Source organism: Rhamphochromis longiceps, linkage group LG1 (assembly GCF_057381845.1).
Source record: "Rhamphochromis longiceps isolate RC_006_pf linkage group LG1, R_longiceps_female_GT1.1, whole genome shotgun sequence".
NCBI lineage: Eukaryota > Metazoa > Chordata > Actinopteri > Cichliformes > Cichlidae > Rhamphochromis > Rhamphochromis longiceps.
Window position 1 is genome coordinate 17,812,516 of NC_140557.1, and position 24,315 is coordinate 17,836,830.

Below are 24,315 nucleotides of genomic sequence, written 5' to 3' on the forward strand. Positions count from 1 at the left end.
CCTCGACAGCGGCGTTAGTGTCACAGGCTGTTTGGCAGACAGAATCAGACACCGGTTTATTTTTGTCAAACGGCGTACGCAACTCGGTGCGAGCTTCTTTCATGGTTGATGCGTGATTTTTGTGAAATTTTGACTCTCGTAGTTATGGGCTTAAAAGTTGCCCGAATGGGTGACAGGAAGGTCACGCTGCCCCCGTGCGCAACATCACTCTGGGAGTGTGTGGGGGCCCGGCGAGGGGGGCGTTCAGAAATTGCACAAAGGCTGGCTCCCTCATCAGTTTTGTCAAATCTGACACATGCTGTCATTAGCTTTTGTCACTCTGGTGTGGTGTCTCGTGTTTGAGCTTATGGTAGAGACACAGATGGGTCTCCCAAGGACAAACAAGTGTACTTATTTAAAGTAATGTACAAAGTTTAAACATGTCACAAAGTCCATCTGAGGAAAAGCTTGGGCATCCACTGAGTGTTTTTAAGTAGATAACATTATCAGCTCACAACACTGCCAAATAATGCATGATGAGTGAAGCTGGATGTCAGCTAAAATACAATAGACTGAATAAGTGAGTGGCATTTATTGCATTTTCCCAAATAGTTAGAACCACTGACTTTAATATTCCGTAAATGAGTGCTCTTTGTCTCAGAAACACATTAAAACTAAAGTAAGATAACACAAGGTTGCCAAAAAGAGAACACATTGGGTTACGTTTTACACTTGATCGTTACACCACCACCCCTCCACTCTCTTACTACTGCCACTATTATTTAGTTTGTTTAAAAAAAATATTTACTTAATTGCTCCATTTTAGCATAAAGTTTGGCCTCCTCTACCGAAAAATCCAAGGTCCACTACTGACCATGTGTCCCAAATTGTAAAAATTTAGATCAGATCTCTAATCCCTAAACCTAACCAGGGAAAATGGCAGGCTAGCTTGGGTAAAAGAACGAAAGTTGAGGCTCACAAAGATGTGTGCTGCTAAAGTTTCTGGGCTGCTTTCCTCATAAGCTATCCCTCAAGATTTTCTCCATTAAAAGCAATGCATTGTCCAGGATTGTAACATCTAGTGCTTTACTGAATCATTACATTGGTGTCATGCATTCATGAACTACCACTGAGCTATGAAAGCTACTTTCAAGACATTATGCAGTAATTACTGTTGATGTGTGGGGAAAATCCGTCAGCATGCTGTTCACTTGTAACTGTGTGAGTGTACCCTTACACAGGTGAAGTTATTCTGAGCAATTCTGTACTTTTGTTTTGAAGTTTGACTCTTGACACCTCTTCTTGTTCTAAGCGGGCTGTTGCCTTTATGTGAAACCTGCCTCATGTGGCAGCCTGTACTATAAACCTCAAGACTGATCAGTTTTGTATAGAGCTGAAATGACTGCTCATTGCTGAGCAGGTTTTGCTAACAATAATCTGTCTTTGAGTCATTTCTCTGCTAAAATGACTACAGCTGCATCTGATGCCACAGTTGCCAACTGCCACAGTTAAACTGTATTTAACTGGAGAAGCTGACCAGTGTTTACCTGTGCTGCATACCTTTTAGTTTAAAAATGACCATGGAAAAGGGTTGTTTGACATTGCTGCAAGAGTTAATTAACTCTTGCAAATTTAATTCAGTAATAAGTTTTGCGGCCTGTTACCTGATCCATGATAAATTAAACATGATAAATTGAATGTCAGTTCCTCTCGCACTCAGTTCCTTCTTCCATTGTACTTGGAGCTTGGTACCCAATCTCGGGTGGGAGTGATGATATCTACCCCCTGACCTGTCGTCCTGGCTCCACCTTGCCGTAGCATGTGTGTTGTATTTCGTCAACCTCTAGCTGTGAGAGCAGTCCCTTCTTCCGAATGTTGTTTCACCGTCAGTAGTGGGTATCGAAGATTCCATAGGTCCCTCATCCTATTTATGTAACCTGTCCGCTGGGGTTACTTGCGTAGTAGCATTCCAACAGCGCCCTATTTTCGTCTCTTGTCCTCTGATGGCTTCTCGTTCCAGTAGCCCACTTCTTATCAGGGAGCCCTGGTTCCTTAGTACCTGACGAGGACCTTGTTAATGCGGGCGACGTCCGAGCCAGTATGGCTTCATATTTATCTGTTTTGCTCATGTCTGCGATGGGCTTGGTTAGCATAGTGGGTCTAGCCTAGGACCCTTACTGGATACACACAACCCAGTTGGGAATCGAACTTGCGACTCCCGCTCTTACCACTACGCTATCCAGCTGCTTAATGGTAATAACAAGATCTGGGCTATCAACACCTAGGCCCTGCCTGTGATCAGGTACCCTGCTGGGATAATAAGCTGGCCAAAGGATGAGATGGAAGCCACAGACATCAAGACCAGGAAGCTCCTGACCATGCATCAAGGGTTTCACTCCAAGTCCAGCACCCTGAGGCTGTCTGCTAAGGGGAAGGAAGGAGGCCGGGGACTGGTGCGCGTCAGTACCACAGTCCAGGATGAGACCACAAACATCTATGACTACATGAGGAAGATGGCCCCAACCGACCACATGCTCAGTGAATACCTCAGGCAGCAGAAATCCAAGAAAGAGGAGGAACCATCATGGAAGGAAAAGCCCCTGCACGGTATGTACCACCGGCAGATAGAGGAAGTGGCTGACATCCAGAAGTCCTACCTGTGGCTGGACCAGGCTGGACTGAAAGACAGCACAGAGGCACTAATCACAGCAGCACAGGAACAAGCTCTGAGCACAAGATCCATAGAGGCTGTGTAATCCAGCACATAACAGCAGGATGCAAGATGCTAGCAGGCAGGGCATACATGGAACACCATAACGAAGTGGTGGGCATAGTATACAGAAACATCTGTGCAGAGTAGGGCTGTTCGATATAACGATGTATATCGGATGACGATATAAAAACGTCTATCGTTTCATTTTATGCTATCGTTTGTTTCGTGGTGTCGCAAAATACACTGTTTACAGCAATATTTTTTCATCCTTTTGATGGTCACTGTAGTGGCTACATTAATTTCTCCTTTCTCTTATATTTAATATAACCACACTACTGACGGACAAGCACCTGTTTTATGCGTTGTGGTTAGCAACAACGACGGTAACACCATCGCGTGTCCGCTTGTTTATGTTTCACATAAACCTTTCACAATAAAGCTCAAGATCCTGTTGAGACTTTTCAAAATAAACTGAATCACGTGAAAGAGCAGATTATTTACGGAGAGTAGTAGAAGTAGTAGTAGAGGTAAAAAAGAGCTGCCAGGTGCGAAAAAATAAACCTTAGACTCAAACGTTAGAACAGGCTTTTCCCCGCAGCACGCCGTGTAATAAATACTCACAAAGAAAACGGTGGCCTTTACAACTTATGTCTAAAAATGTATAGTTTCATGCATCAGTTAAAACACTCGACTCCAGGTACACTACACGCAGCTGGAAACACTTCCCGCAAGTCGAGCTGCCCGAGATTCACATAATTTACAGAAAATGTTACATTTTTGTGATTTATATCGTTATCGGGACGATAGAATTCTTATATCGGGATATGAGATTTTGGTCATATCGCACAGCCCTAGTGCAGCCTGGAAGCTAGTGGAAATGGTGGATGGAAAAAAACAAAGGGGACACCCCTCCCCATATAATACAAATGATTATTATTAACTGAAATGACAAAAGTGGCACACTTATGGAAGAGTTTAGGGTAGAGTCACTCGTGCATCTAAGGGTTAAGAAAACCTCTTCAAAACATCTAGCCCATTTAAGAACACTGTCAAGTAGGTAGGTGTATGATTGTCATAGTCTACAATCAAGAGGATCTTTCATGAATTTAAAGAGGGTTTACAACAAGATGCAAAGCATTGATTACATTCAAGAACAAGAAGGCCAGATAAGGCTTGGCCAGAAAACATCTTAAAGAGCCTGCACAGTTCTGTAAAAGCAATCTTTCAACAGATGAAACCAAGATTGATTAGTACCGGAATGATGGGAAGAGTAAAATATAAACAAGGAAAGTGAAAAAGTTCATCGTGTGAAGAATGCCACATCATCTGTCAAATGTTGTGGAGGCAATAATATGGCATGGAAATCTATTGCTGGCAGTTTCTAATGATGACGTGACTGCTTATAAAAGCAGCAGGATGACTTCAAAAGTGTTCAGGACTGTACTCTCTGCTTAGATTCTGTCAAATGCTGCAAAACCGATTTGACAGTGCTTCACAGTGCAAATAGATTATGACCCAAAACATATGGAAAAGCAACTCAAGAATTTCTCAAGGCAAAGAAATAGGATATCCTTCGATGACAAAGTTAGAAACCTGATCTAAACTCATTAGAGCATGCCTTTCAGTTATTGATGACATAACTGAAGGCAGAAACCCACAAACAAATAGCAGGTGCAGGATGCTGCAGTAAAGGCCTAACAGAGCATCTCAAGGGAGGAATTGGAGCATTTGGTGATGGCCGTGGGTTCTGAAACTTCAAGCAAGTATTAAAAACAACTCAAACTTCACTTTATATATCAGTGACGTTAGTCACTTTATAAATCACTTTGATCCTTTGTAAATGGGAAAGTACTTATAAAAATGGCTGCACTTCCTAAACACTTAATGCAACATTTCTCTCAAAGGCTTTAAATAAAACCTTTAAACAATCAAATCATTGATTTAAAATCTGCTGTGGGGGTTGTTGTTGTTTTTTGGGGGTTATGCTTGTTATGTGTATGGGTCCTGAGGTGTTGGGGTTTTTTTTGTTTTTTTTAATTTATTTTTTGGGTTTTTGTGTGTGTGTGTGTGTGTGTGTGTGTGTGGGCAGAAACTGGTTTTCTGCAGTGTTTTGTCTATTGTAGACCTGGTAGGGGGAGAATTTGGGTTGGGGGGTTGGAGGGTATAATGGACATACCACTGTTCTGAAATCAAGATGGACTTAGCTGTTGCTAACTTTGTATGTCATTGTTGAAATTAATAAAACAAAGTTGAAATAAAATCTGCTGTGGGGGTGTAGAGAGGCAAAAATACAAAAATGTGTAATTGTCCAAAAACTTATGGGCTGTGCATTGCATTTTATTTAGCATGCTCATTAGTATTTAATTTCATGATGAAAACAAAAGCAAGGTGATCACAGGCAGCATTGTTTTTCACATTTATAAAGAAAGGCACCAAGTCTTGATGCTTTTATTTGAAGAGGAACACCTTAAGGTTTCTCATAGGTTTCTGTTGGAATGTTTGGAAACCCGTGTTTTTATCTTTTGCTGTGCAAAGTTCTCTAGCTAGAAAATAAAATTTTAAAAACATGTTGAGGAGTCAATGAGATGGAATCTGTGCCAAAAGGCATTGGAGTAAATATGTAGTCATGTCCAAGAGTAAGTGAGAGAGGCTGAGACCAGTGCTGTATATGAAAATTCAGTACTTCAGTGGTATCATTTGACGTTGGGGAAAAAAGTTAAATATTTGACCTGTAATTATGTTGCTGGATTCAATATTTGGTCTGTAATGCTTTCTCTGGAGGGTATTTCTTAAATTTCACTTATCTATTGAATCCCTTCTTTAGTTCTCAGTAAACCAGATCATCGTTTTCCTTCTTAGTTGAAAATAGTTATTGGTGAGTTGTGTTGAGTGCGCGCGCGCGCACACACACACACACACACACACACACACACACACACACACACGCCACTTTGTTTGGTACACTTGCTTAACTGCTTGTTAATGCAAATATCTAAACTATCTAGTCTGCCAATAGCATGGCAGCAACATGCATTTAGGAAGGTAGATATGATAAATTCTGCTCTGGTTCAAACCAAACATCAAAATGAGGATGAAAGGTCATTTAAGTGTTTTTGAATGTGGCTTGGTTGTTGGTGCCAGATGGGTTGTCTGAGTATTTCAAAAACTGCTGAGCTGCTGGGATTTTTCCATACAAGCATCTTCAGTGTTTACAGAGAATGGTGCAAAAGAGAGAAAGCATCCAGTGAGTGGCAGTTCTCTGGGTGAAAATGCCTCGTTGATGTCGGAGGTCAGAATACAGTAGCCAGTCTGCTTCGAGTTGAGGGGAATTAAAAAGTAACACAACCCAAGGCATGCAGACGAGTGTCTTGGAATGTACAAAACACAACCTTGAACACACAAAGCCCTCAAATCATCAAAGACTTAAAGTTGTTGAAGTTGTCAGGGCACCGAGACAGAAATATGAATTAGCTGAGAATGGCAAATGACCAATAACTTATACACAGATAACTTTATTTTTTATTTTTTGCCTGTCCTGTATGACACTGTAGCAATCAGAATTATTGTCTGAAGGCCAAGAAAATGCCCAACAATTTACTTTCCCAAGTGGACCTTTTGCCAAACTGCTCCACTTGATTTTCATAGTTTATTCGATCTTTATTATTTATTTTTATTTTAAGTTATTACAGTTAGAAAGGCCAGGACTCGGGGATGGGAAAGAGAAATAAAAAGAACAGAGAAGTTGGGAAGAGAGTTAAGAGAAGGAGAGGGAAAGACAAATGGAGGAGGAGAGGGATAGAGAGAAAAGACACTAAAAGTTTGCTTCACTACCTGCTGAGAAAAAAAACAAGCAAAAAGAAAACAGCACAGAAGGGAAACTATAGCAACAACCAACATAAGCATAGGTATCTGTAAATAATAAATACTTAATCTTACTGAGCAGCACACAAGACCGACAATGCATGATATGTTTAGAGGCAGCAGCCAACCAAGCTAACCTGGAAAGAGCTGACGAGAGCTCTAGACGGGGGGGGGGTCACCCAGCAGCCATGGTGCAGAAGCTACAGGGGGCTGCGGCAACGTGCCTGCAGGCTCGGCCATCAGACAGCTGTGCCAGAGTGGACCGAGCCCCGGGCCCAGAGGCTGAGCCAGGCCACGCCAAGCAGCCACTGGGAGTGAGCCTGTAGATACCTGAGCGCCCAGCCCCGGACACCAAGAACCACTAGTGCACTAACGGCTGAGGGCATCAGCCACTGGCAGGGAGTGTAGTGGGGGGGGAATAGGCCTCCACACCTGGGGGGTGCCCAGATGTTCCCAGAGAGGTGAAGTCTAAGACCTGTCCTGACACATAGTCATAGACATAGAGAAACTGGCACACACAGACACAAGCATGCATTTCCACCCTCATGCACACATATACGAATATTCAGCACTCGTCCAACGTGGAGACAAGCAGAAATGAACACTGTATGCACACCCTCACTCCCCAAACATACTCTATAACCCAGGTCCAGGTACCATCACCCCCAGAGGGGCAATTCGCCCCCAGACCCAGGAGATGTTGCCCTTTTCCCTGGGGTGGAGACAAGCAGACCGCCCCGGTCCTGCAACAGCAGTGAGGCCCAGCATCCCAGACCCCGATGGCGAACAGAGAACGGGGGTGTGAAGATCGCATAACTCTCTCCGCCCGCTCATATGTGGTGTTGCTGCGTGCTGTTCTAAAGTGCATTTAAAGCACAGGAAGGGCATGGTGCTTCCTGCCTGAAAGCAGCAGGTGTCAGCACGGCCCCTCCCGAGAACCCTCAATGTCTACATGTATTTAAAATTGAGAGGTGGGCACCAACACCAGAGGTGAGGTTGAATACACAGACTGTATTCAACCTGGACGCCGTATAGTGTGCCCACCCCCACGGCCCTGTATGTATCTGCTATGAGAATATTAGTAATGTGGATGTCTAGGTTGTGAAATAAAATTGAGGCACAGGTGGCCAGAAGGGGACAGAGGAGGAATGTCTCCCCTGCACCTCAGTGATGCACCTGTACACCAAGGCCCTGCATCTGTGGGGGTGTGATGGAGTGGGAAGAGGGAGGCAGTTGGGGGGGGCTCAGCTCAGATAACTTATTTTTGATTGACTAAACAGCACGCTGATGACGGGTGTGGTTGGCAGCATCATAATTTTGAATTATTGGATAGTCTGTCTGTCACATTTTCACAAGAATAGATAATGGTGGTTAAAGGTCAAAGTTACTGTGGTCTAGCATCCATTACATTAAAGCGTTTTTTAATGCTTTCCACATCTGCAATTCTTTTAGGGTCCGCTTGGGTCTCAGTGATGTAAATTTCGTCATCAGATATGAAGGACCACATAAGAAGGGGTGCACATAAGTGGTCCGCAGGTGCGCATACACTGTCAAAATAAAAAACGCGCACCAGGTAAGAAATTGCAACACGCGTTTGCGTACATAAGATTTTCTGGAGGAGGACAGACATTTGTTTAGAACTCTTAAAGATGTCAAAGAAGCAAGCTCCTTTAAGCAATTACTTTGGTGTTCCTCCAGCTCCAAAGAAATGTCAGAAGGAGCCCGAACCGCAAAAGAAGCGCCTATTCTCGGAAAAGTGGTTGCAGGAGGTGAGCTGGCTTCAAACAAATGATGAACGCACAGAGATTTGCTGCAGAATATGCCGTGAAAATCCCACTCTAGCGGACAAAAACAGTACCTTTTATATGTACGCAAACGCGCGTTGCAACTTCTTATCTGGTGCGCGTCTTTTATTTTGACAGCGCATGCGCACCTGCGGATCACTTACGTGCACCCCTGCACATAAGCATGTGCCTGCCATTTTTTTGCAACCTTGCTGATTCGTCCGTGGAGATTTTGCATTAAAATGCATTAGCTACACATGTGCCCAGGCTGTGGATTTCGAAGAATTAGAACCGGAATGCCTACACGGCTGTTGGGTCTTCAGTTGTCCATAACATAGTATAATCCAGGCTTAAGTGAATACAATACTGTGCAAAACTCTTGAGCCATGCTTCATGTCTTTATAGCTTGATGAGAAATGACTGCCACAATTTATTTAAAGTGGTGCAAAAATACATGAATATACAATACATAAAGCAAAAAGCTTTATACATAGCCTGAACTCTCTTAGACAGCTTTTTTTTGTAATTTCATTATGTAGTCTTTGGTAATAATTCTCCAGGCTTCTTGAGGGACGTTCAGCAGATGTTTACTCCCTTTTGTTCTCTGTCGAGCTGATCCCATAATATTTTGTTGTTGAGCTCCAGGCTCTGACTGGTAATGTTCCATTGTGTTTTTGTTTTAGCCAGGTTTGCTTTTTACATTACACCATTAAAACAGAAGTTTTTATGTCTGAATTGGAACCCAGCATAGAAATAGAAGTCAAAGAATGTGACACAAGCTTGTGTGCGTGTGTAAGCTTTTACTATCATGGGTTTGACATCATTGTTATGCAATACACAATGCAGAAAAACCATGCCATTGATTAAAAGATAAGCCTACGATTCCAATGGACTGGAGAATTTGAAACTTGCTCTCGCCTACAAATGTTCTCAATTCCCAGTACTAGTCAAAGATCAGTGTGACTTTCCAAAAGACATTTATGTCCATAGCTCACAAATCTTTAAAAGTAGGAAATAATAGTTTTTTTGTTTTGTTTTTTAAATAAAGGATGTATTCACAGGATTAAAGCAAAAGCATATTTTATCATTAGCATTAATTCATCCAACGGCCAGAAACAACAGAAAGGTGCTTAGATTTTTGTAAGAAGCGCAGACTTTAAAGCTAACATAAGAGGAGTCATGGGTAACTTAAAAAAAACTCATAAGAAGTTGTATAATCTTACATCTGTTGATAATTTTGATGAATCAATAATTTAAGATGCTAATCTCTCCACATACGCACTGTATCAAGAGGATTAGCATGCTACCCAAAGACCAGTGCAGCAGAATATAGTCTTACAGAGTCTGTGAAGGAAAAAATTGTAGACTTGTAGAGCTGGATTTCCCAAGAAAATGAAATTGTGCTAATACGTACTGTGGATTTTGTTACATTTGTGTCTGCAACCTGTCTGCATTCAGTGTTTGAATAACTCAGATTATTACGCAGTCAAGTGCTGGACTGAGATCGTGCCTCTGCAAGTGAAGGAAAATGTTCAGCAGTGGAAACTCTAGTTCAGCTTGGTGTTTCTGTGATACAAATGCTGTTGCAGACCCAGCATGTCTGATATGTGAGGTGTGATGGTCCTCTGCCTCAGCTAGGCCTGCTGCATGTTTCCTGCTGTTTGCTCCTCTGTGTTGCCCTGTTGCAGGTTCCTGCTAGCTGGAGTTCATTTCCTCTGGAGCACTGAAGAACCAGCTGTCTCAGTCTTGCTGCCTCTCTTTACAGCCATGCCATTTGTTTGGTTCTCCTCAGCCTAATTATTTTAAGCTTTCCACTACACAACACCATATAACCTAATATTCAAATTTATCCAACTGCAAATACACTAACAACACCACAGGTCTCATAAAGTTAATTATGGTTTCTCTTTCAGTGAATACACTGGTCAATTTTGGCTAAAGCTGTATTTCTCCTGTTACTTGTTCTGGCTCATGAGTTGTGTCGAATCCTGGATGCAACCCATTGCAGTTGTTTTGGTTTGTGACATGTAGAATAGTAAAGTCCGTTATCTGCTTTGTGTGCTCGAGAATATAGTGTATTAGCATATTTTGTTAAGGCACCATTGGAGGTAAAATATTTAGAAGTTTATGTCAATTCTGGTGTGCCAGCTGTGGTATAACTGCTTTATTAGCTAAAATCTATCAGTGTGCATTGCCAGTACCTGCAGGCATTGATAATAGAAAACCAGTTCTAATATTTCCTAAGTGGCAACAATTTTTGATTGCCATCCCTAGGTGGTGGTGGATGGATTATCTACAACTACTTACAGGTGGTTTGGGCAAATGTGTGTGTGTTACCTACTTGGTTATATCCTTGCATCCTCTTCCCACTTATTTTGCTTCCTTGTGGTATCAGGTTGCTGAGGATGTGGTGAAAGGGGTTGAAACAATGCTGGGTGTCGACCATTGTGATGGCCAAACTCGTGGCCACACTCTAAAGTCGGTAACTTTTGTATTTTCATTCTTCATTTGAACATAGTAATACATTTTAGTTGCCAATAACTTTATTGATTGGTTTGGATACATTTGTTCTATTTGTAAGCGCGCACATTTAGTTTACTTATGTATTCATACTACTTCGTTTCTTTGCTTTCTGACTAACCTTTGTCTTTTATTTCTTACCTGCCATCATCCCTGGGAGTTGCTGGACAAAAGATGGTAGCCAGGGTTTGAAACCATTAAATATGAAGGAAGATAATTGGACCACACCACCACTTCCTGCTGAAGGGGGGAATGTGTGTTTTCTTTACTTTAAAAACAAAGTATTTGTATTTAATTAAATATTTGAGTTTAGGGTTTAATGGGGTTTTTTGATTTTCTTCTTTAGTGTTTAGTTTATTAACAAACTAGATTGTACTGCATCGGTTGTGATTTATGATTGTGTTTTGTTTGTTACCCCTCATGTGTCACAATGGTCTGATCAGCCATTATATATACCCTTGTATGTCATTTCATGTGGAGGTCAATTATGTTTGTTTGTAGCAGTCATTTGGTTTGTTAAGTTTGCAGTCGTTGCCTGAGTTCAGTTTTGTTTCTTTGACCGCTTTTATGAGCTCAACATTTATTAGTCTTGTAAATATAATTTTTGGGGGTTAAATAAATGGAAACTATATTTTTCTAATAATTCCTGGGCTCCTCCTGTTTTTCAACTCGGTCCATCACAACCATCAACTTTTGTTTTTACAAACGGTTCATTGATTATTCGGCTAGTTTTTGGTTTTGTTTTGTTACACCTGTTGAAAAGTCAGAAGTAATGTTAGACTGGCATGGAAAACATTCCGTCTCCTATTGTATTTCATTTGAGATCAGTCTGTTATTATGACTCCATTCTTATGGAGAGGCGTGTGATGGCTTACTGCCTTGGCTGGGCCTGGTGTTTGTCCCTCAGTATTTCCTTGCAGGTTCCTCCTAGGTGGAGTTCATCAGTTCAATTGGGAGTACCTGACCAGTCTTACTGGAGCATTTAAGACCTGCCTTTCTTGCTCTCCATCCACCCAGTATCATGCTATTTGTTTGGGTTAAGCCTGGTAATCTTAGATTTTACATTACAGTATTTTTCCAACTGTTGACACACCTCATAAAGTTAATGATGTTTTATGCCTCTTTTAGTCAATACATTTCTAAATATTGGTTAAAGTTGTGTTGTGTGACACCTTGTGAGCCAGAGTATGACAGTGGTTAGAAATCCACTCTAACTACTGTCACTATCTGTCGTCTCTTTATGGTTACAGCTGTAACCATAAAGAATTTTCACATTGTATACCTGTGTTGACATCCTTCACAGACCTTTGTATATGCTTGTTCCCACTTGTTAAGTCTGCCCATATGGAAAAGATATATATAAATCTTATAAAGTTTGTATCTGTCTTGTGTGAAACTTGTATGAAAAGCATATAAGTGTGAAAACAGATATGAGATCCCTTGAAAAATTATATAATGAAACTTGTATGTTTTGGATACTTACTAAAACAATGTATGAAAGTAATGCGAAAGTGGCCACTTTCATGAGTAAATCATGTAAGCCTTATATGATTTACTCATGAAAGTGGCCACTTTCATGAGTAATCACATATAAGTTTTTACTATTTCTTTTCCGTATGGGTGAGATGATGCTGAAAATGAAATTGGCAGTTGAGGGAGGACGTGCCCACCTCCACTCTCCCAGCTCATATTTAAATACTAATTGTTACGAAACCTCTCTGGTGTATGCTACTTAGCCCTTCTGTCTACCTCCTCCACTTTTATATTTTTCTCTGCATGTGATTCAGTTACATTTCTAAGTGCACCATTATGTTGGACTGTAAGCGTTTAACTCGCATGCATGTTCTAGCAACCACCTTAAAGCTCACCTGTCAAAAGGCTGTTTACACCTCTAAATGATGGTTTCAGAGTATGGTTAAGGTCACAGCTGGACTTTCTAATATCTGTTTCTTGGTAAACATACAATAACAGATTTCAGGTCCACTGTAATTTCCGTTTAAGTGAATATTCAAAAATATCACTGCACGAAAATCTGAAAATCTTTTTTTAAAGGGCTTGGTTTTCACCGGTTTTATGTGTGGGTGAAAGGGCAAAATGCATTAAAAAAAAGCTACATCTACAAAAGTACCCATGTAATCCTTGATGTAGCTTAAATATTTTTATTAAATATTTTTACACCTAAAGCTGAATTTAATATAGAGTCCAGAAGTTGGACAAAAACTAGAAATGCAGTCGAGACAAATCATGTTATTTTATTTATTTTAGGTTAAAAAGCCAATGTAGAGATGATCTGAAATGGTTGACTTAACATTACTTGCTGGTCAGTATTGGCAATAAAAGCCAATCAGTGTCATTAATTTTTTAACGATGTGCTGGTAATGAGCAGCAAGAGAATCTGATTGAGAAAGCAAGGAATGCTGCATGTTCATACAGCAGGGATGTCAGTCACAAGGTGGTCTCACCCTAGTGGAGACTATATACCCACTAGGGATGGCTATAAGTCAAGAGGGGGTAAAGTAGGTCATCTTCTAATCGGAAGGTTGATGGTTTGATCCCTGGTTGTTCCACTTTCCAGTCTGAATGTCTTAGAATTCTTCGGCCAGATCTTGAACCCTGAGTTGTTCTCTGATGTGTTCATCAAATTATGAATGTGTGTGAATTTAAGATAGAAAGCACTTAGGTATAGAAACAAATGCTTGTGTGAATGAGTGAGTGAGGCATGTTTTATGTAAGAGTTTTGAGTGAACTGTGATAGTGTTGGGATGGCGCCCTTTTGCCTTCAGGACTGCCTTATTTCTGTGTGGCATAGATTCAACAAGTTGCTGAAAATACCTCGCATCTCCTGTTCTCACCACATCCCAAAGGTGTTCTGCTGGATTGAGATCTGGTGACTAAGGAGGCCGTTTCAGTCTAGTGAATTCATTGTCATGTTTAAGAAACCAGTTTAGATTATTTCAGCTTTGTAACATGGGACATTATCCTGCTGGGACCAGTCATCCAAAGATAAATGCACTGTGATCATAAAGAGATGAGCATCGTTAGCAACAATGCTCAGGTAGGCTGAGATTTACATGATGCTCATTTGGTACTAAGGGCACTAAAGTGTTAAGAAAATATAAATATCCCCAGTACCATGCATGTCATCTAGTAATAAGGAATTTAGTGCTTTGATCCTTGAATGCTACAGTATGCAGAATACAGTAAGCACTTGGGTGAAGAAAAAAGTGCTTGTACAAATGTGTTTGAATGGGTGAATGAAGCAAGTTTTATGAAATTTGAGCTTTGGTTGCTCAAGTAGAGTTTAATAGCACAATATAAAAACCAGTCCAATTACATTTACCATTAAATTTTGGTCAGCCAGGGGGAATTATTGACTCAGTTTCCTGTTCTTGGCTGACAGGAGGGGCATTCAGTGTGGTCCAGTGTGGTATTCTGCTGCTTTAGCACACCTCAAGGTTTAATGTGTGATGTTTTCAGCATACCTTGGTTGTAACAAGTTGTTTTTGGGTTACCCTTCTGTTGGCTCAAAGTAGTCTGGCCATTCTCCTCTGACTTCTGGCATCAACAAGGTATTTCACCCAGTGAGCTGCCTATCACTCGATATTTTCTCTTTTTTTGTGTATGGGAAAATGCCAGTAAATCAGCAGTTTCTAAAAAATTCAAACCACTTATCTGATGCCAACAACCAATGCAATAAGTCACTTAAATCACCTTTCATCCTCATTCTGATTCTGGGTTTGAACTTAAGCAGGTCTTCTTGATCATGTCTGCATGCCTAAATGCATTGAATTGCTGCCATTGCAGATATTTCCATTAACAACCATTTAAACAGGTGCAGCTAACAAACTGATTGGTAAGTATAATTTACATAATGAACCGAATGTTGTATTCAGTAAAACATGATCTAGTGATTGAGACCATAAACTCATCAGGAAAGTGTTTACTGAGGCCAAAGTTCATTTTCCTATCGACCTCTATACAACTAGACTCCCATTTTGCGGCCAGAGGAGTTGCCCACTGCTGGTTAATAACTGTTACATTTTTTACATTGCCACATACAGGATATTGCGGGTTTTTTTGTTTTTGTTTTTGATAAATGCTATTTTTGGGGGAGTCTCACCAAAGAAATATGCAAAGTTACTAAATCTAGTGACGGTATTGTAAAGCTGGGAACATGAAGAAGCAATGCAAACCAGCCACCTTTTCTCTATGATTTTATGGGCTTAGAACTTTATCACATTGCTAAAACTTGTGATGAAGCTTTAGCAAATCCTAACCAGTTACTACTCCTAACCAGTAGTGACTGGTTAGGAAGGTTTAAAAAAACTGTCATTAGAAATTTTCAGTTAAAGCCATTTCCAGAGTTTGATCTTTCTTTTAATTAAATTTGTAACATCCAGTGACCACAGGGTTCACAAAGCAAAGGAGAGAATGTGATACTGATGCTAAATGATGCTTTAAAATTAGACAAAGGCTATAAAAATATGTCTCTAGCTTGCAGTTTTCTATTATTCAATTCAATTTTATTCAATTTTATTTATATAGCGGAAAATCACAGCAACAGTCGCCGCAAGGCGCTTTATATTGTAAGGTAGACCCTCCAATAATACATACAGAGAAAAACCCAACAATCAAATGACCCCCTATGAGCAAGCACTTTGGCGACAGTATGAAGGAAAAACTCCTGTTTACAAGGAAGAAACCTCCAACAGAACCAGGGTCGGGGAGGGGCGGCCATCTGCTGCGACCGGTTGGGGTGAGAGAAGGAAAGACAGAAGACAGAGATTAATAACAAGTACAATTTAATGCAGAGAGGTCTATTAACACAGAGTGAGTGAAAAAGGTGACTGAAAAGGAAAAACTCAATGCATCATGGGAATCCCCCAGCAGCCTATGCCTATTGCAGCATAACTAAGGGAGGATTCAGGGTCACCTGGTCCAACCCTAACTATATGCTTTAGCAAAAAGTAAAGTTTTAAGCCTAATCTTAAAAGTAGAGATAGTGTCTGTCTCCCGAATCAAAACTGGAAACTTTTCAGTTTCCATAGAAGAGGGGCCTGAAAACTGAAGGCTCTCCCTCTCATTCTACTTTTAAATACTCTAGGAACAACAAGTAAGACAGCAGTGCAAGAGCGAAGTGCTCTAATAGGGTGATATGGTACTACAAGGTCATTAAGATAAGATGGGGCCTGATTATTTAAGACCTTGTATGTGAGGAGCAGGATTTTGAATTCAATTCTGGATTTAACAGGAAGCCAATGAAGGGAAGCCAAAACAGGAGAAATATGCTCTCTCTTTCTAGTCCCTGTCAGGACTCTTGCTGCAGCATTTTGGATTAGCTGAAGGCTTTTCATGGAGTTTTTAGGACTTCCTGATAATAATGAATTACAGTAGTCCAGCCTGGAAGTAATAAATGCATGAACTAGTTTTTCAGCGTCACTCTGAGACAGGATATTTCTAATTTTAGAGATGTTGCGCAAATGGAAGAACGCAGTCTTACATATTTGTTTAATATGTGCATTTAAGGACATGTCCTGGTCAAAAATGACTCCAAGGTTCCTCACAGTGTTACTGGAGGCCAAGGTAATGCCATCCAGAATAAGAATCTGGTTAGATACCATATTTCTAAGCTTTTCAGGGCCGAGTACAATAACCTCAGTTTTATCTGAATTAAGAAGCAGAAAGTTAGCGGCCATCCAGGTCTTTATGTCTTTAAGACATTCCTGCAGTTTAACTAATTGGTGTGTGTTATCTGGCTTCATAGATAGATTGAGCTGGGTGTCATCAGCATAGCAGTGACAGTATATGCTATGTCTTCTGATGATACTGCCTAAGGTAAGCATGTATAATGTAAATAGAATTGGTCCTAGCACTGAACCCTGTGGAACACCATAACTAACCTCAGAGTGTGAAGAAGACTCTCCATTTACATGAACGAATTGGAGTCTATTAGATAGATATGTACTTTCCCCCCCTGCCCGCCCCACCCGAGTGCAGCACAGTCTCCCAACCGTGGTGCTTTGCTCTGTGTCATCCAGTGGGCATTTTCTTTGCAAGTAGTGTCACTTTGTCGGCATCTCTCCGATTTGTAGATCCACCACCGCTCTGTGATTAACCCCCGCCCTGCCCCTCCGTCTCCTCGAGTGAGGCTGGCCCAGGATGGGGGGGCAGCACGGTGTCACGGTGGTTAGCACTGTTGCCGCACAGCAAGAAGGTCCTGAGTTCAATTCCACCATCAGGCCGGGGTCTTTCTGTGTGGAGTTTGCATGTTCTCCCCGTGTTTGCGTGGGTTCCCTCCGGGTACTCCGGCTTCCTCCCACTGTCCAAAGACATGCAACTTGTGGGGATAGGTTAATTGGATAATCCAAATTGCCACTAGGTGTGAATGTGCGAATGAAAGTGAGTGCGAATGGTTGTCTGTCTCTGTGTGTTGGCCCTGCGACAGACTGGCGACCTGTCCAGGGTGTACCCCGCCTCTCGCCCTATGACAGCTGGGATAGGCTCCAGCGCCCCCCGCGACCCTGAAAAGGATAAGCGGAAGCGAATGGATGGATGGATGGATAGATAGATATGATACAAACTAGAGATGGACCGATCCGATATTACGTATCGGTCCGATACTGACCTAAATTACTGGATCGGATATCGGAGAAAAATAAAAAATGTAATCCGATCCATTAAATATCACAAAAGCAGCTCACAAAACTTGCAACACGCCGTAACTCACCTCAGAACGTTAGCACGTCGGAGCAGTATGCATCACGTGATAGAGCGGCTGTGGCATGCGGGACCTGTCGATGGTCTGGATAGCATTTGGAGCTTCGCTAGCAACCCGGCATTTCATCTCCGACAAAGTTATCCCCGAGAGAAGTAAAGCAAGTGTGTAAGTCCATCTCTGAATGTAAAGCATTCCTGCGTTAAGCTTAACAAACAATATATGGAGCGACTGCCTCTTCTTGCTGCTACTTCAATCATGAAACTGCTTAATGATCAGCTGATCGGCTTTTCTGTCGGGACTCCGTCTCTCTTCTTTGTTTTTGGCCCACTTTGCACCAGAAAGAGGAAACCAGCGGCTGAACAACAGCAGCACGTTTAAGCTTGATAAGCTGTTGTTAGAATTTATTTAATATTACTCTCTACACCAGGATCTTTTTCTACGCAGCTGACGGCTGGTAACTGTGCAGGGGCGGATCTAGCAAAGTTTAGCCAGGGGGGCCGATAGGGCATGAACAGGGAAAAGGGGGCACAAAGACATACTTTTCTTTCTTATTCTCATTTAAAATGTCTGGCTGTTATTAAATAATTATCTGAATCTTACACCCAAAGTTTTAATCTGATGTAAAATGTATAGAAGTCCATTACTGTATATAGTAACTGTTAAGTCTAATATACCCTAGTAAGCTATAGTACATTTTCCTTTGGGAAGGTACCATCTGTGCAGTCTGCAATTTTGTTGAAGAAAGATGTTGAATCTATTTAATATTTCTTGAAAAATAATTGATTTCTGTGCATTTTTTTTCACACTGCATCAAATTAAGGTTGATTACGTCGATTAAGCATCATGAGGTGGAGCGTGAGGGGTGGTTCCCTATTTTTTATTTATTTATTTTTGTTGTTGCTGGGAGTTGGAACCCTATTAGTTAGGTTGCTTAATATTTACGCTAAGTACTCTTTAAAATACCAGAATAGGGAGGATGGTGTAGGTTTAAGTTTATTAGATTGATCAGTATTTCGGAACTATGAAATATTTTTTTTTGCATACAGGTATAACAGAATAGCTTTAGTGTAGTTGTTGTTTTAAACTTGAGTATGAACTTATACAAAATGCAGCAAGATATTTAAAAAAAAAACAGTTTTGTTGATTAAAAAACACTATATCGGATTCATATCGGTATCGGCAGATATCCAAATTTATGATATCGGTATCGGTATCGGACATAAAAAAGTGGTATCGTGCCATCTCTAATACAAACCACTGCAGTGCAGTACCTGTAATACCTACAGCATGTTCTAATCGCTCTAATAGAATATTATGGTCGACAGTATCGAACGCTGCTCTGAGGTCTAGCAGGACAAGCACAGAGATGAGTCCACTGTCAGAGGCCATAAGAAGATCATTTGGAACCTTTACTAAAGCAGTTTCTGTGCTTTGATGAGCTCTGAAACCTAACTGAAACTCTTCAAATAAGCCATTCCTCTGCAGATGATCTGTTAGCTGTTTGACAACTTCAGTGATTTTTGAAATGAAAGGAAATTGAGTTTGCCAGAGATTAGCCTATAATTAGCTAAGACAGCTGGGTCTAGAGATGGCTTTTTGAGTAAAGGTTTAACTACAGCCAGCTTGAAGACCTGTGGTACATAGCCGATTATTAGAGATAAATTTAGAGCTGGGCGATATAAGATTTTTTTCATATCACGATATGTTTTTTTTCATTTCAGGCGATAACGATATCTATCACGATATCAGCCAAATAACTATATTTGTAAGATTTAAATGTACCGTTGCTCACAAGTAAAATGTGAAATAATCAGCCGCTTGTTTTGATTTAAATATTTATTTCCCATAATAAGTTCAACAGGGTAGATGTACTTAAGGAACATGAGACTTTTTCAGATAAATAAAGGCAAATATTGCAAACTACACAAAAGGCAGCCGCTAAAGCGTTTAAGTTTCAAAATAGAACAAACGAAACAGACTAAATTGTCAATTCCACTTAGAAACAAAATATTAATTCTAAAAATAAATCTTAGTTTGTTTTACAGAATAACAGACAAAACTGACTAACTTTTGTCAATATCAAATAAACTGAGAACTAAAAGGAAATTCTCGATCTCTCCTTGTTGTATAGCTTAGCTTTTCAAACAGTTTTAACAGTTACTTTAGTCTGACAAAAGCCGAATGACGAATTAGCGCTTCCAGTCAGAGACTGAGGCTACGTCCACACGTACACGGGTATTTTTGAAAACGGAGATTTTCCGTTTAAAAAAAAATCCCATCCACACATAAAGGGAGAAATGAAGGAAAACGCTGCTATTAACATGCCAAAGCAGCAGGTGGAGCTAGATTCCTAACCGTGCAGAAATGTTGGCCAATCAGAAGTCTAGAAGCCTCGGTGGGAAAAAGTAAACAAAGCTGGGGCATAGAAGCAGAACCGAGTCGTATGTGTGGAGGGACAGTAACTGTGTGTATATGTAAGCATTTAAACACTGCAGAGAGTAGAATTAACAGTATTGTAGAAATTCATTTCACTGAAACAATAACTTGGCGCACAGTGTGACGTCAAAAAATGCGCACACCTTTGACGCTGCGTTTTCTCCGTTTTTCTAGTCCACACGTAAATGCAAAAACTGAGTTTTCAAAAATATCCACCCTGGCCGGAGTTTTTAAAAATCTTCGTTTTCAGTAACCAAAAACGCCGTTTACGTGTGGACGAAAGGTGCAAACGCATAGAAAAATCTGCGTTTTCAAAAATACCCGGGTACGTGTGGACGTAGCGCATGCACCAGTTTATTGTATTTCCAGACTTGCTTTCGGCACAATTTACAGTGCACGCTACTGTTTTTTGTCAGACTTGAAATAGCCGAAATACCTTCACACTACGGAACTTCTATGGCTCTTCCGTTCGACAATCTCTCCGGCATTGGAACCATCATCTGTTTTCTCTTCGGTAACCTTCGGTCACGCTCGGTTGATTTTTCTAGTCGGCACACTCATTTCCTCCATTACCCGGGCGGTACGGTGGCTGGCTGCTTCCCAAACAAATACACATGTGCGGCTTGGCACTTGTGCTGTACGTAACAAGTCACGTGACGTGACGCTGCGGCTGTGATTGGTTCAGCTCTGCGCTACGTAATTTGGATTGGCTGTTCTTTTTTTTTTTTTTTTTTAAGAGGACAAGAGCGGCGAGGTCTATCGCGATAGTTTAATTTTTCTATCGAGAAAAAGTTATATCGCGATACATATCGTTATCGTTCTATCGCCCAGCTCTAGATAAATTGATCATATTTAAGATTGAAGCATTAATTAATGGCATGACTTCTTTGAGCAGTTTTGTGGGAATGGGGTCTAAAAGACACATTGATGGTTTGGAGGAAGTAATTATTGAAGTTAACTCATGTAATTTGGCATGTAATTTGGAAAGGGGAGCTAAGGAGAACTGTGGATATAAAAACAAGATCTGGAGGGCAAAGACAGTTCAGATAAAGCTTCATGTCTGCTTGGAGGAAACTCCTTCCAACCTTTCTAATATTCTAATATTCCCCATAGTTGTGCATCTATTTACCTTGTATGCATTTAAAGCCATTTTCAGAATCTGAACTGTAGAGAGTGTATCTGTTCCTTTCCTTTTTAGAAATCAAGAAAATATAAAATTTGACAAATGTGCCTCGTTTTTGGACTATGTTTACGGCTTGTGGCTATGGTTTGAATATATTTCACAACATATGGTGCAATGGCAACACAAGATGTGCATATGTATTGTACATAATCAGGTCATATCAAACTTTCAATGCCATAATAGTGTTTATGGGATTGAAAAGCTTTTAGAAGGCTAAATGTATTCTACTAAATAGGAGACTACAGTGAATTGTTTTTTGATCTCTGGCTTTTTGTTTCAGTGTGTAAAAGTTCTTGGGCAACATACCGAACCCTAAAATTGGGGTTTCGGGTTAAGCACTATGGGTGATTAGTAAGATGAGAAAAAACACACATACAGTCTATTTGTAGTGGTCAGAAGTTTGGGCTTTTAATGATACCTTTGAACGTTTTTTCCAGCGTCCAACATACATCTTGAATTACTTTAAAAAACAAGAACTTGGAACACAAGTTGGAATTTATTTTTATTCCACACAGGGTCTAAATGATACACATGGGCTCAAATGTGTATATATACACCTCATCTAATAATTTTGATTTATTGTCCTGTTGGAGCTCCCAGTGTCCAAGTTTGAACCCCCGTTTTAGCATGAAGTTGAAGAATTTCTAACTAGTCTTCCTCCTTTATTATTCCATCTGTCAAGGCTCTGTGTGCGGGCAGGCGGAGAGGAGGATCCAAATGCAGGACTCGAACATAGATTTGAGAATCAAAACCACAGCTTTATTGCTGGCCAGAAAACAAAACATAAACCAAACATGAAAACACAAGCTGGAACACACAGGCACGGTCTGAGGGTGAACAGACGTTAACGAGGCGACACTGACATAAAGACACACTGGGTTTAAATACACTGAGGGAGTCATCAAGGAATTAGACAGAAGGGGGACACAGCTGGGAGAAATAAGACCTAACGAGACAGGGAGAGCGAAGCCGGAATACTGACATCAGACAGGAACAAGAACCTTCAAAGTAAAACAGGAAACAAAACACACTTTACTAAGACACAGACTAGACAGAGACAGACTAGACGCTGACCAAAGTCTACTAAATAATAATCATAATCACAACAGTATCAGATCATAATATAAAAAAAAAACACCAAGATAACAGAAACACCAAGTACCAGAGAAACATAATTGAAACAAAAAGGAGCACAAGAGTCCAAACACACAAGAAGGCACATCAAAAACAAAATGAAACAAAAGCTCAAGAGTCCATGAAGAGGTCAGGAGACCGACCGTGCACACGGCAACGGCGGCGACAGGCAAAACAGTTCTGGAGGCCGACCGTGCACACAGCAACGGCGGCAACGGGCAAACAGTTCCGGAGGCCGACCACTTGGAAGGCAGTGGCAGCCACTGAGCAGGTCCGGAGGGCGGCCGCGATGCCAGCGGCGGCGACAGGCAAACAGTTCTGGAGGCCGACCACTTGGAAGGCAGTGGCGGCCACTGAGCAGGTCCGGAGGGCGGCCGCGATGCCAGCGGCGGCGACAAACCTTTTCCGGAGGCCGTCCCCGAAGGCCATGACGCCACCTTAGAGGCCTGGAAAACGGCCGGCAGAGGCGAGGCGGAACGGATCGAGCTGGCTCCGACGGCGGCGTGGCAACCGCAGGACCAGACGAAGGCGAAGGCGGAGCTGAGGCCGGACCAGACGAAGACGAAGGCGGAGCAGAGGCCGGACCAGACGAAGATGAAGCTAAAGCCGAAGCCGGACCAGACGAGGCTGAAGCGGAGGCCGGACCAGGCGAGGCTGAAGCGGAGGCCGAAGCCGGACCAAGCGTGGATGAAGAAGCGGAGGCTGGACCAGGCGAGGCTGAAGCGGAGGCCGAAGCCGGACCAAGCGTGGATGAAGAAGCGGAGGCTGGACCAGGCGAAGCTGAAGCGGAGGCCGAAGCTGGACCAAGCGTGGATGAAGAAGCGGAGGAAAATCCATGATGCAAAAGTACCAAAACATAATGAACTCAAAATACTGGGTCCAACGGACCCAGAACCGTGACACCATCCACTTGGGAAATGTATCAGTACCACTGACACCAAAATAGCCTGAACATGATGCTACCACTACCGTTCTTAACAGTTGTTACAGTGTTCTTAGCTCTAAAAGCGTCAACTTTAGCAGTTCAAAAATAACGTTTGAGCCATTTGGCCACAATGACACTCTTTATCTTTTTCGTCCATCAAATTTTCACCCAGAAGGCATTTGTCATATTCATGTGGGCAGCTGAAAATTGCAGTCAGTGATTCTTTCTTGGTTGGCAAACTCACTTTACTGTGAACAGTGATGGTGGTGTTCCTGCAGTTTCCAGTTTATGGCAGGCTTGACAGTTGGTAGTTCCTGGGTTGTTCTTGAGCATCATAACCAATTTCCTCTTATCTGAGGGTGAGAGTTTGGGCTTTTTTTCCAGACTTTGGCAAAGTGGTAACACATCCGAATAACTTTTACTTAAGTTCAGTTGTTTGAATCACTGATCCGCTTTCTAATTGATCAGAGTATTTGTCAGTCTGGAGAACGCTGTCAAACAACACATAAGATAATGTTTGTGCTGATAAAGAGAAACTAGGAGTTGCAGTTAATGTTAAGGTAATATTTATTTATATAACAGGCTTAAAACTATAGAGTTCACTAAATTGTTTTACATTGAAAATATATAAGTATCCATTAAAACAGAGCAGAATCCACAAAATTAAAATAAAATAAAAGCAGAACATGCAATGCAATCTTCTAAAATTATGTCACACTGCAGCCAAGGAGAATAACTGGCTTTTTAATAAAGCTTAATTGCCTGTAACGTCTAGCACTGCTGATGAGAGGTTAGCACAGTCATCTCTGTTTTTTTAATCTAGTTTTAAGAGCTTGTGTAAAAGCAACTGGTTAGTTGAGAGAGCTCTTAAAGGTGAATGAATGTGAAGCAGCTCAGATAGATACAAAGGGGCCAGTCCATTTAAAAGTTTTAAAAGTGAGCAATAAAATCTTAAATTCAATTCTAAAAAAGACAGGGAGGCAATGAAGCATGAAAGGACTGGGTAATATGTTCATTCTTTTCACCCCTCATCCGTAAAAGGCTGATGGGGTGCTGTTGTTA

General features: G+C 41.3%; 1 protein-coding gene across 1 annotated transcript in view; it reads left to right on the forward strand.

Annotated features, from left to right (window-relative positions):
- The window catches only part of LOC146678546 (chromodomain Y-like protein 2), a 46,513-nt gene that overhangs the window by 681 nt on the left and 21,517 nt on the right, over positions 1 to 24,315 (forward strand). The window lies entirely within an intron of this gene.